The 12988-nt window shown below is 42.2% G+C and overlaps 1 protein-coding gene across 6 annotated transcripts in view; it reads left to right on the forward strand.

Annotated features, from left to right (window-relative positions):
- Positions 1 to 12988, forward strand: part of Ccdc91 (coiled-coil domain containing 91) — a 158918-nt gene that overhangs the window by 51193 nt on the left and 94737 nt on the right. The window lies entirely within an intron of this gene.

Raw genomic sequence — 12988 nt, forward strand, 5'->3', positions numbered from 1 at the left:
AAACCTTACCCTTCACTGCTGCTTCTTGTCCTCTTCAGCAAGAGCCCTACTTCCTGTGTGTTTGTCCTTTGTATTGACTTTCTATTCTGCCTTCTCATTGGTTGTAAACCCAACCACATGACCTCCTCATCACTGCCCATCTATACAGACCTCCAGGTCTTCTATGGTTGGTATTGAGATTAAAGGCGTGTGTCTCCATGCTGGCTGTATCCTTGAACACACAGAGATCTGCCTAGCTCTGCCTCCCAAGTTCTGGGATTAAAGGCATGCACCTCCACCGCCCAGTTTCTGCTGTGGCTTGCTTTTAGCTCTGACCCCCAGACAACTTTATTTATTAACATACAAATAAAATCACATTTCAGTACAATTAAAATATCACCATAGGTATGGAGTTCACCAATGGATAGCTACAGATATCCTAAAACTGGAGTTATAGATAGTTGTAAGCAACCATGTGGGAGCTGAGAATTGAGCCCAAGTCCCCAGGAAGAGCAGCCAGTGCTCTTCACTGCTGAGCCATCTCTCCAGTATTCCTTTTTCCGCAGTATTCCTTTTTCAACAAGCATGTTTGTATCATTCTCAACACTCGTAGTTAATGAGATGATAAGTCATGATAAGATATGCATTTTGTGATTTTCTTTGCAAATGTCATTTTTGAAGGAACGTGGCTGAGACCTGCTTGTTGCATTTACTTCTCTACTGTTGTCACAGTTTAATATTCAAGGAGGACATAAGTTCCAGTGTGCTCCATCGTGATTTAATGAAAAGTGTTGGGAATTAATCAAATGACCTACAGAGTGCCACTGAATTTGTCATATCCTGGATAATGAGTTTCTATTCAGATACCATAAATTTGTTCCCATGAACTGCCGTGTGGCTGTGTCCACATGCCTCTCTCCTTCCTGACTCTTTGGTAAGCTCCATCCCAGCACAAGGGAGTTGAGTCCACTGAGGAGAAACAGCTCAGATACATTGGGGCTGTAGCATCTTTCCAGCAGGTGCTCTAGAAATAGGCTGTGTAGACAAGCTGCTCTGTCAGCTTTTCCTCTGAGATTGAAACATTAGAGAGCTGTGATTCTTACTATGGTGCACTCTGCCCCTCCGAGATATTCTCACCAGTATCCTTTAAAGCTTCATTCTGTTCCCTTCTCACCTAATTTTGCGATTATTTTTTACCCCTTCTTTCCCCATTGAGTCTGGTTTGTGTGGCCAACTCGTCTTGGGATTGGGCCTGCTCTGGTGTATGGTCAGCCCACCAGCCTACCATCATTGGAGAAGAATCTCTCCCTCTCCCAGCAGCTGTCAGATGCTAACTACTTCTCAGCTGGTGAGATTGCATGTCCACCTTTCCTCTCTGCTGGGATTCTCTCTGGCCAGATTTAGGAGGGTCTTGTGCTAACACAGTCTCTGCGAGTTCTTACTGCTTCTGCACTGTTGTGTCTAGAAAGCAATTTCCTTGAAGTCGTCCACCCCATCTGGCTTTTAAAAACATCTTTGCAACCCCCCTTTCACGAAGATTCCTGAGCCTTGGGTTAAGGAGTGCGATGTGAATGCTGGGTTAGGGCTGAATATTCCAGTCTTTTGTTCTGTTTATTGACCAGTTCAGGAGATGGGGGCGGGGGTTATTGTATTAGCTTGGCTTCTTTATCTGCTACTGCTCAGGTGAGATGTCACTTTTTAAAATGTCCAAATGAAGCAACCTGTAGTGTTTTTTGTTTTTTTTTGTTTGTTTTGTTTTTCGGTTTTTGTTTTGTTTGGTTTTGTTTAACCTAATATAGAAATAAGCCATGCCATGCCATGCCATGAACTTTTCTTTAAGAAGAGAAAGTTCTGATCCACTCTGCAACATTCCTGGATTTATGAAATGAGAGGAATTTAGTTCTTGTGATCCTCAGAATATAAGCAAGCCAATCCCATGTTTTAATGACTTTAAGGTTTAAAGTCATTCTATATTAATAAGCTGGATGTTCTATTTTATGCTGTCTATGGAGATTCTGCATAATATTGTAGACATTTATTGTAAGGAATGTTTTATAGTGACCACAATTTGTACCTTGTAGCTAAGTGCTCCTAGTAGTAGACCTGGTGGCCCAAGAGCAGAAGTTTTATAATCAGACGTGTATATTAGAGCTGGACTCTGTTGTTGACTCCTGTGACCTTGAGGCAGCTTCTCTGATTATGACATTTATTGTCTTCAATATACAAGGAGTAAAGATGCATCATGGTCATGGGATATTGTACACATGGTGAACAAACCTATCATATAGGTAATAAGCCCTAGTAGATAGATGCTGGCTAGTGTGTTCAGCATGTCAGTTTCCCAGCATGTGAGTGTCCTTTCATTATTTTATGACTGATGACTCTCTTTTACTTCTGTAATAGGGTGGTACAGATTTTTGTTGCAAACTTTTCAGAAAAACTCACTTGAGAACAGGAGATGGTGGCCCAGTCCAGCCTTTAATCCTTTTGGGCTCCTATTTAAAAACCAACATTCTTTTATTCATTTAGAAATTCAGTAGTTCACCAGGGCATGAGAAAGACACAGGAAGGTCTGTTACAGAGCAGAAGAAAACCAACTGGGAAGACTAGTGTACTGAATATGTGGATTCCCCCATAGTGTCTACTGAGTTTTGTATATTTTCCTTTTATGCACTGATTTTTTTAAAACATAACGTAATTATCTTTATTTATTTTACATCCTCACTGCAGTTTCCCCTCCCTCCTCTCTTTCCATTCCCTCCTCCTACCTCCCCTCTACACCCCTATCCACTTCTCCTCTGTTTCTGTTCAGAAGGGGCAGGCCTCCCACGGGAATCAACAAAGCATGACATATCAAGTTATGGTGAGACTAAGCACCTCCCCTTGTGTTAAGGCTGGGAAGGCGATCCAGTATGAGGAATATGTTCCCAAGAGCCAGCTAAATCATTAGGAATATCCCCTGCTCCCACTGCTAGGAGTCCCACAAGTAGATCAAGCTACACAACTGTCATGTATATGTAGAATGCCTAGGTTGGTCCCATGCAGGCTCCCTGGCTGTTGGTCCAGACTTTGTGAGCTCCTGTGAGCCCAGGTTAGTTGTTTCTATGGGTTCCTTTGTGATGTTCTTGACCCCTCTGCCTCCCTCTCAACAGCAGGATTCCCTGAGCTTGGCCCAGTGCTTGGCTGTAGGTCTCTGCATCTGTTTCTATCAGTTACTGAATGAAGACTCTCTGATGACAGTTAGGGTAGTCACCAATCAGATCACAGGAGATGGCCAGTTCAGTATCCACTATTGCTAGGAGCCTTAGCTGGGGTTATCTTTGTAGATTCCTGGGAGGTTCCCTTGTACCAAGTTTCCACCTGACCCTGAACTGCCCACCCCCTACCCCGCCCCCTGCCACTTCCAGTCATCCCTTTCAGTACTCTCCCCCTTCATCCATTCCCCTAACCTGATCCCTCATATTCCCATCCCCACTTGTACCCCCCAGTCAACCCAGGAGATTTTTTTCTATTTCCCTTTCTCTGGGAGATCCATGCATCCTGCTTTGGGCCCTCCTTGTTACCTAGCCTCTCTGGGTCTGTGGGGTGCAGCATGATTATCCTTTATTTTATAGCTAATATCCACTTGTGAGTGAGTACATACCATGTTTGTCTTTCTGGTTCTGGGTTACCTCAGTCAGGATGATTTTTTTTTTTTCTGGTTCCATCCATTTGCCTTCAAATTTCCTGATGTCATTGTTTTTAACATCTGAGTAATGCTCCATTGTGTAAGTGTAACACATTATCTTTATCCATTCTTGGGTTGAGGGGTATCTAGGTTGTTTCCAGGTTCTGGCTATTACGAATTATGCACTGATTTTGAATGTCTTTTTTTCTCAGGATTTAGCAGAGTGAAGCAAATGTAAATCCTGAAAGGTCCTAGGGTCTGGTGCCTGAGATTGCTGAGCACAAGCAGCAGGAAAGCTTTTCTTCATTTGCTTATTTGATAGTCTCGGAATCCTTTTGTCTGTGGTGGTATTTTACTTGTACTGAAATGTGATTTTAATTGTATGTTAATAAATAAAGTTGCCCAGGGGTCAGAGCTATTAGAGCCATAGCAAGTGCGTGGCGGCGGTGGCGCACGCCTTTAACCTCAACCATAGAGGACCTGGAGGGCTGTACATACAGGCACGGTTGGTTACATCTACATTTGTCTGATGTGATTGCTGCCCCAGGACCAGTAGTTTTGAGAAGCACAGGACCTTTGCTGGAGACACTGATCAGAGTGTCTGCCTTTCCTGACATAGGTAGTTATATCACAGTTGTGCTTTTTGTTTTAAAGTGACCTTAGCAATTGTTTACGGATCAGAGCACAGTTACATGTAACTTTTGGTTCTCAGATTTTAAAGGTCATGGTAAATACCTTGTGTTGCTTGTCAGAGACATGTGTGCTAGGGTAGGTGTCTTCCCAGGAAACTAGACCAGTAGGTGTAGCTAGGGCCTGTGTCTTTATTTCAAAGTTTGAACATTATTCTGCTTCCCCAAGGGCTTGTAAGCCATGACCATTTGCATCTCCTCTCTGTCACTGTGTTCAGCTTCAGCCTGTTGTTGCTATTTCTCATGTTTTTATCCCATTATTGACTGAGCCTTAAGGGTCTGTATCCACTTGTTCGTACACATGATTTCCAGTGAAACCACATATAAGAGAAATGACATAAACTCAGGGAGAGTGAGTGAGTATATGGACTGTTTCTTGTTCTTGAAAGTTAAGGGGAAAACCAAGAAAAACTTGAGTTTTGATTGTAGCTAAGCAAATAGGATTTGACTTACATGAGAGCAGGGTTTTTTTTTTTTAAAAAAAAAAAAACAAACAAAAACAAACAAACAAACAAACTCCAGCCTTGTGTTTCTGGAGTCAGAGAGCTTTTTGTGAAGGAGGGTCAGTATAACAGCCCAGGGGAGAACCAAGGAAAGCCATGTGTGGAGAAAGTACGGCATGTTTACTGACCTAGTGGTGTCTTCTTGACTTCTGAAGAGAGAGCACCTTCTGCAGAGACACTTGCTTTCTGTTGTTCTTTACCAAGTTTCTCCTCATGCCTCAGTCCAGCTAGCACGGTGCCCATCAATACTTGAGGTAAAGTAATTTTCAGTGCTAACTCCACTTCAAAAATGGCTTTTATTTTTTCCCTAAATAACTTTTGGGAAGAATTTTCCAAGGAAGCACTTAGTTGACTCAGTGTGTTGAAATCCAGCTTCTAGCTTGCTCTAACAGTGAGGGGACGTTCTCAAGACACTTAGTCAAACATGCTGCTTTTATTTTATCTCACTTGAAGCTCACTTAGTTCATTAGAAAATTCCAGCTTGACACAAGATCTGAACATGTTGTTTTGCTTAAAATTTTTGTTTTGCTACTGTATAGAGGGTATTTTTTCAATTGCAGCCCTGCCCTTTCCCACATTTTTTTAAAACTAAAACCTAGCATAGTATTTACTTAAAGATCGTTTAGTAAAAGACTTTTTTTTTCTTGCTGTTCTTAAATATGGACTTAGAATTTTATTCTGTAGAGGCATTTATAAGTTGTTCTCTTGTCTAGTTCACTTTATCTAATTTTGGAATTAAATCACTCTTTTGCTGTTGTTTAAATAAAATATTTAGGGGACAGTGAGATATCTCAGTAGTTTGCATCCTATCCAAACAAATAATTAAATATCTTTTAATTAGAAGGTTTAGGCTTTTGGAAGATCACATTGGACAAAAGTGTTAAAACCTTGAATTTTTACCTGCTCGATGAGTTAAAATCCCAAGTAGAGTTTAGTTTTTTATTTCTTCACAGATCATGCCTAACAAGTTGTAACTGTAAAGATGTGTTGTATTTTTTGGCATATTTATGGGTGGCTCTACATTTTCTCTATCATTTTTGGTTTTTTTGTGAAATGAAAATTAGATGCTGGCCAAACATCAGGGGAGGGTACCTTTTCCTTCCCCATTTTATTGGCTGTGTGTGGGAGCACACAGGAGACTAAAGAAGGACACTTGTTGAATTCCAGGCCAGGCTGAGATGCATAGTAAATTCAGAGCCAACTTGGACTACTTCCTGAAATCCTCTATCAGAACAAATGTACAAATCAACAAGCCAATCAACCAGCCAGTAAGCCAGCCCACCAATTGACCAAACAACCAACCAACCAACTAACCAACCCACCAATTAAACCAACCAAACAACCCACCAATTAACCAACCAACCAATCAACCCACCAACCAACCAACCCACCAATTAAACCAACCAAACAACCCATCAATTAACCAACCAACCAGCCAGCCAACCAGTCAACCAACCAACCAACCCACCCACCAGTTGACCAACCAACCAACAACCCAGTCAGCCAACAAACGAACAAACCAACCAAACAACCAACCAACCGATCAACCAACCAGCTAGTCAACCAGCCATCAATTAACCAACCAACCAACAACCTACCAATTGACCACACAGCCAATGAACAAACCAACCAAGCAACCAACCAGCCAGCTAGCCAACCAGCCAACCAGTCAACCAATCAACTGATCAACCAAACAACCACCAACCAACCAGCCAGTTTACCCTGACCTTAGAGTATCTATACACTTGAAGATGTCTTCTCCACAGGCACATAGTGCCACTTTTCTCTCTATTTCTGAAGCTTAACTCCATGTGCCATCTTTAGTTCTATGTATAATCTAGAAGCCAAGGATATCTTTAGTTCTACATAATCCAGAAGCCAAGGTCTACTCCTTACTGAGTGCATGAATAGTACTTGTAAACACTGGGCTATTAAATGAAAAAACAGTACATAGGCAGATTCTTTTTCTCATGATTAGAATATTCTGATGATCCCCACTCCCTTCACTATTCAGGCACTCAGTGAGATGCACTGAAGTTGAGGCACAGGAGTTTCTCTACTTACAATGGGAAAATGGTGTGAGGTTTCTGCATAAAGTTGTTCTGGAATAATCTTGACTCAATCTTGAGTATTCCAGTTTCCCATAGTAACTAAACCATGTTTTGGGGAGCCTAAGTCTTTTGCTTTTTTTTTTTTTTTTAGTTTGAATATGCCTTAAATTCCTTTGGTAAGCATTGCGTTGAATTACAGCAAATCAGTGTCAGTTATGTGCCAGCCTCGAGAATCACATGATTGCTGCATCCATTTTTCCAGAGCCTCTACTGGCTGGTAGTACTGTATTTGAGCTCTTGAGATGACTGTGCCTTTTAGTAAGGGAGAGCATACTGCATTTAGGAGACTTTTTCCCAGGGTGTACAGTTACTCCATATTATATAAAGTTCTTTTCCAATTGGAGAAACAACTTTGTTTTCTCTTTGTTGGGTAATTTCCATTGATTAGATGTTTCTGGGTCTTCATCCAAAGATGGGAAAAGTAAAATTTAAGATACTTTTATTTGAATCTCACCATTCTGTTAGCCCAAAGGTATGAAATAAATTTATAGCTTTTAGTTATTTGATTGAGCATGGACTCTCATAAATTCCAAGTTTTATCATGTGATCAGATTTTTCCTGGACACTAATGTTGTTTGCTGTTGCCAGCGAAGTTTGGCCCAGCAGCCTGCTGCTCGATATGAGTGACTGGATTGGGACTCAGGCCTTGGCCTGTCCTCCCTCGTCCCTCCCACCAGACCTAACCTCACTGGAAGTTTGAGAAAGGTTGAGTACTTGAGAATGGCTCTTCTGTGCCTCTGAGTTTACAGAGCTGAGCCAGAACTCCACATGCCAGGCTATTCTTGTGGTTTTTCTAGTCAGGCCAAAACCGAAAGGCACTGGGAACATTGGAAGAAAGCTTGTTCTATTATAGATTATGGCTTTGCCTGTGTTGTTGGTAAGTAGCAGCCTGGTAATAGGGCAGGAGGGAGACTTCTGGATGAAGACACAGATCTTCTCACTCTCTCCTTCCTCCCTCCCCCATGTCCTCCTCCCTTCTCCATTCCCTTCCTCCTCCCTCTATCACCTTCCTTCACTGTATAGCAGATCTCCGGGAAGAACCCCCAATATAATACACTTGAGAATGAGCGAGATTTACTTGTCATTTGTCCCCTAAGTGCACCGCACCTGCTTCCCCCACACTGCCTTCACTTTACAAATCACAATGTTCACTCTAAGGTCCTTTTAACCTTTTATGATCAGTACTGTTCATTGTTAAGCATTTGATCTGATCATTGTCCGTCTTATTCTACCAGCTAGGGTAGATTGCCAGTTTCTGCTTATTACCCTGAAAATTCTGTCAGTGACTTGGAAGGACAATGAATCCACAGGTACTGCTCCCCCTTTCCTTATTTACATGGTTGAGGCCAGGCATGTTCTGATGGAGTGGGCAGCCTGAACCCAAGCTGATCCAACCGTGTCCATCTCTGCTCATACTGTAAGAGAAGGGACTACACAGTGGCATCTGTAAAAACATGTTTCCTGGCAGCCCTGACCAGTGTCATGTGTCAGTCATGCCATCCCTGAGCTCTCACTAGGACAGGTCTGTGGAGACTGAAGATTCAGAAAGTGCCTGAGAAGCAGTGATTGGAATGGATGAAAGAATGGACATGTTTGTAGCATAGATTTATTTATTCATTTGTCATCAACATCCCATTTAGTGTGATGGGACTGATGCCATGGCTGTTGGCAGCAGAGAGAAACTGATGAGAGTTAACATTCTTACTCTAAATTGAATTCCTAAGTGTGGGAGAGGGTATGCTGATAGACATCTCTATAAAGACAGCCATCTACAAGAGTATATTTTCTTTTAAACTTCCTGCCTGTTTGACAGATATAGAGAGAAGTGATTAAATTTGTTCTTTCTTGTGTAATAGACTCTGAGGACAGACAACAGAGATGTAATGAACCAAGAAACTCTTTAACTGTCTATCCTGTTTCTAACTAGTGTGTAGCCTACTATCAAGATCAGAAAGGCTGAGTTGTATTTTAGTTCTTATTTTCTAGCTAGCTTTCTGTGTGTTCCCAGTGTGAGAACATGAACTTTTCTGTACAATTGTATATTATTAAAGGATTAGTCTTACTAAAGCTACTGTTTTTTTGGACATACTAACACACACAATGAATAATTTAAAAAATTTGAAAACAGGTGACTATCTTTTTAGAACTTAAACTCTCTGTGTCTGATCGGGCTGCTTTGTAGCGGTGAGAAGGAGTTTCAGTGGAGAGTGACCTGTGACTCCCCTCCACTCCCATTACCAGCAATCAGCACACCTTGGTTTTGTGATTTTGTGGAATATCCATGTGCCGCTCCCCGATCGAGGAAGTCTGTTGGTAAAGACCAGCTGGGGTTGATGGCAAGGCTGTCAGGCCAGCTCACACTATTTAACAGTGAGATTCTTTCATGCTAGTTAGTGACAGTCTGGTTTAGTCATGTAAGTGTTGAGTGACGGTGTGGCCACCACTTCTGTGTGGGCTGATTCTAAATCCTGGGGAAGCTTCAGTTCTGGGGAAGTGATCCTTGACTTCTAAGAGTCTTAAGTCAGCAGGTCTTAAGAATTTCAGATATTGGCCTTCATGCAGTCCCTTCTGTTATGTGTTGTTGCCTCATAACTCTAAACAACCTGTAGAGGTGTCTGGTAACTTTGCTCCTCATAAATAAATTAAGACATCAAGGCAGGTGTGTCCTCTGGTGCTGATCTAATGAGTTGGTTTGAGTCCAGCCTCTCAGCAATCAATGTTGATAAGGTTCCATGTGAGGAACCGTTCCTTCTCTCCTGAGAGACCTATACTTTATGAGTTGATCCCACCAAGTTGGAAAAAAAAAAAGTAATGATTTTAAATCTAGCAACTACTGTAAGTAATGCTGACACCAATTTGTTTCCAGGAGTCTATTTTATGTATATACAGTGAGGAATTTAAAACACAAAACAGTCAGGAAATTGTTAGAGTAGTCCCATTTCGGAGCATCATCCATAAGAAGAGTGAAGACACCACCATTATAAAAGAGCATCATCACCAAAGGGAGGTTCTGTAGTTCTTCCCAATTACCACTGCTGATGGCAGAGACACAGGCACCATGTTGATACATGCAGGTAAACAGATGGAGGAGGAGTTATAGTAAGAGCCAGGTCCTTCCTGTCCTGATGTAGGGCTTGCTTCTGCTTGGGACGTTCAGACCTGTCCATTCCAGCATCATAGCTGACCCCCCAATGCCTTCTCCCCTCTGTTTCAGGCTTCCTGCATTAGTAACCAAGTACTTTATTTAATTCTCTGAGGACTCATGAGGAGGGAGGCTGTTTAGGCAGAAATCAATCTTGCTTTCCTTTCTTTGTTCTTTCAATTGAAACCATAGTTGTGATTCAAGTCACAAGGAATAAGGCTGTGGCATCAGAGAGGGAGGCTGGTCCATGTGGCAGCTTTTCAAAAGGTTGAAGTATCTGGAAGGCAGACATGCACAGCCTCTGTGCTGTGCTTAATTTTAGAAACTTCTTAATTTTAATGTGTTGTCCATGGCACAAAAGAAATTTTCACTGGGAGACTTCTGTGGTGTTTGAGGTAACAGCTCTTATGTTACTAGAATCCTGTAATGGCAAGGCCAGCAGGAACCATTCCCTCTGTCCTGAAGGTTTTCTTTGGCTTTCACAGCCTCCAAAGCACTTTATAACATGGCTAGACTGTATTGAATTTCCGCTAAGATCGACGCCCATCAGCTAACATTTCTCTCTTGAATTGTGTATAAATGCAGCACTGGTCCTCAGTCTACAGAAAAGCCTGAATGCCAGCACCTCTCCACACACCCAAAATGGTAACAGACGTTGCCTGCAGCCTCTGTGTGACCTTGCTGGCATTGTTCTTTAAAAAAAAAAAAAAGAAGAAGAAGAAAAACGGAGAAATCTTTGATGTCTCAATTGAGAGTTAAAAAACTTAGACAATAGTTTTTCCTTTTCTTTTTCATTTTTGTCAAATGAAATGGAGTCAGATCTGTTGTGGACATGGGGTGTTCACTCCTGACATGAGGCCTCTTTTCTTCTCCCCAGAGGTTGAGCACATGGGGTCTGGATGGCCTTTTCCTAACTGGGTCATAGGGACTGCATATTTGAACTTGAATCAGGAGCCAGAATGAATTGGAAATCTTAAATCCAGACTGAAGCCTTTGTTCCATGCCGTTATCTGTAAAGACGGTTACAGAAGACAATTTAGGAATGTTAATGTACCTTCTCTGACTTAAAATCCATGAGCGTTTCACATGGTAAGACAGCTGTTGTTGTATACAGTAACCCAGGAAGCCAGGCACACAAGTGGGTGCATGAGTGCTGAGGCACTGACCACCCCAAGGTTGAGTAACTTGAGGTCTGTTAGGGTCTCCCGCCTGCACTACCTCACCTCTACTTGTCTGCATTTGCCTCCACTCTGGCCTCTGGCTTCCTCCTGCCAGTTGCTGTGCTGAGCCTTACCAGCAGGCCTCAATATACACACATAGGTATCAGAGAGTGCTTCTTTTCTGTCTTTCTGGTCCCTGAGGTCTTTAAAATGTAATATGTGCCATCTGCCTACCTTGCAGATAGGAGGTTGTGTGCATGCGGCCGGGATGTTGGCCTTTTCTTCTCATTCCTGAGCAGCTCTTGAGGGACTCATCCTCAAAAACTGGTGTTCAAAAGAAGAGGGGTCATGTGACGCATTGGTGAAGGTGGAGGCTGTTCAGATGATGTCTCCTTAATGGGAAGAGACTGCTTTATTTTCTGTCTTTCTAAAAATGTAACTGACTAGAAATTAGAGTTAGTCACTTGAATTTGAGATAGTTTGGGACCACAGCAAGTAGGGAAGTGAAAACAGCTCTTTCAGTTGAACAGTTCTGTCATATTACACATTCCAGAGGAGAAGGACAGTTTTGCCAAGCATGGGGCTACACACTGTCCTCCCAGACTTGGGATGTAGGGACAGGAGTGTAACCTAGCTACATAGTGAGCTTGAGGGCAGCCTGGGCTACCTGACACCCCATCTCAAAACAAGGAGGCATGCCTTACAAAAGACCTGCAATTATTCAAGCAAATTGTCTATATCATTCTTTAATTAAAGTTTTTTATGCCAAGTGTGGTTGGCACACCTTTAATCCCAACAATTGAAAGGCAGAGGCAGGTGAATCTTGTGAGTTCAAAGCCAGCCTGGTCTACAAAATGAGTTCCAGGCCAACCAAGACTACTAATGAGATCCTGTCTCAAATGAAAGAAAACATTGAAAAGAATTTAAGCTAACAAATAATAAATTTTGCTAGAGGAAAATTAAGAGATTCACAGCATCTAGTCCAGCTCAGAGACTTAATTCTGGTTTCTCTGTCCATCACTCCTTATGCTTCTCAGCCTAAGACTGAGGCAGCTTCAGGAGCAATCTCCCCATGGGTGAGCACTCACTCTATCCTTTTCCTTCCAACAGTTGGGCCCTAGCCTCACCCTCTGCTCTGCTATGACATGATATGAGGCTGAGACAGCAGTGTTACAACTCCTATTGCAAAAGAACCAGTTTTCTGAGCATCTGAGACTTATCCAGAGGTTTAAAAAATATTTTTAGTTTTGTTTAAAAAAAATAAAATGCATGCCTGTTTATTTAGGATTTTGATGCCTGTTGTTTCCAACTGAATAAGTCTATTTTCAAAACAAAGATTAGGCGATTTGGCTCACTTTTCTTTTGCTGGTGAATATGCCAAAGGTCTGTTTCCCATAAGATGTGTCTGCCTTCAGCTGCCATTCTGACTGTGAGTAGTTTATTATACCATAGGTTTAACAGCAGAGCGTTTGCTGAAGAGCCCTTGTGCGCATTTAGGATGCTAGAATCTATAAATAGCACACAGATATTATGAGAATATGGTAGAATCACACAGTGCTTAGAGCTGGCAGTCTTGTAAACATGTCCAGGAAGGGGTGCCTTGGCACCAACACTTGCCAACTTGCCTTTCTCAGAGTGGTGAGATGTTCCTTTCCTGGCTTCCGGTGTCCACATTATGCAGTTCTGTCTCACGAGCCCTGCTACCCCTATGAATACTGTTTTATGGCTGGCTTACAC

The sequence above is a fragment of the Peromyscus eremicus genome, chromosome 3, assembly GCF_949786415.1.
Source record: "Peromyscus eremicus chromosome 3, PerEre_H2_v1, whole genome shotgun sequence".
NCBI lineage: Eukaryota > Metazoa > Chordata > Mammalia > Rodentia > Cricetidae > Peromyscus > Peromyscus eremicus.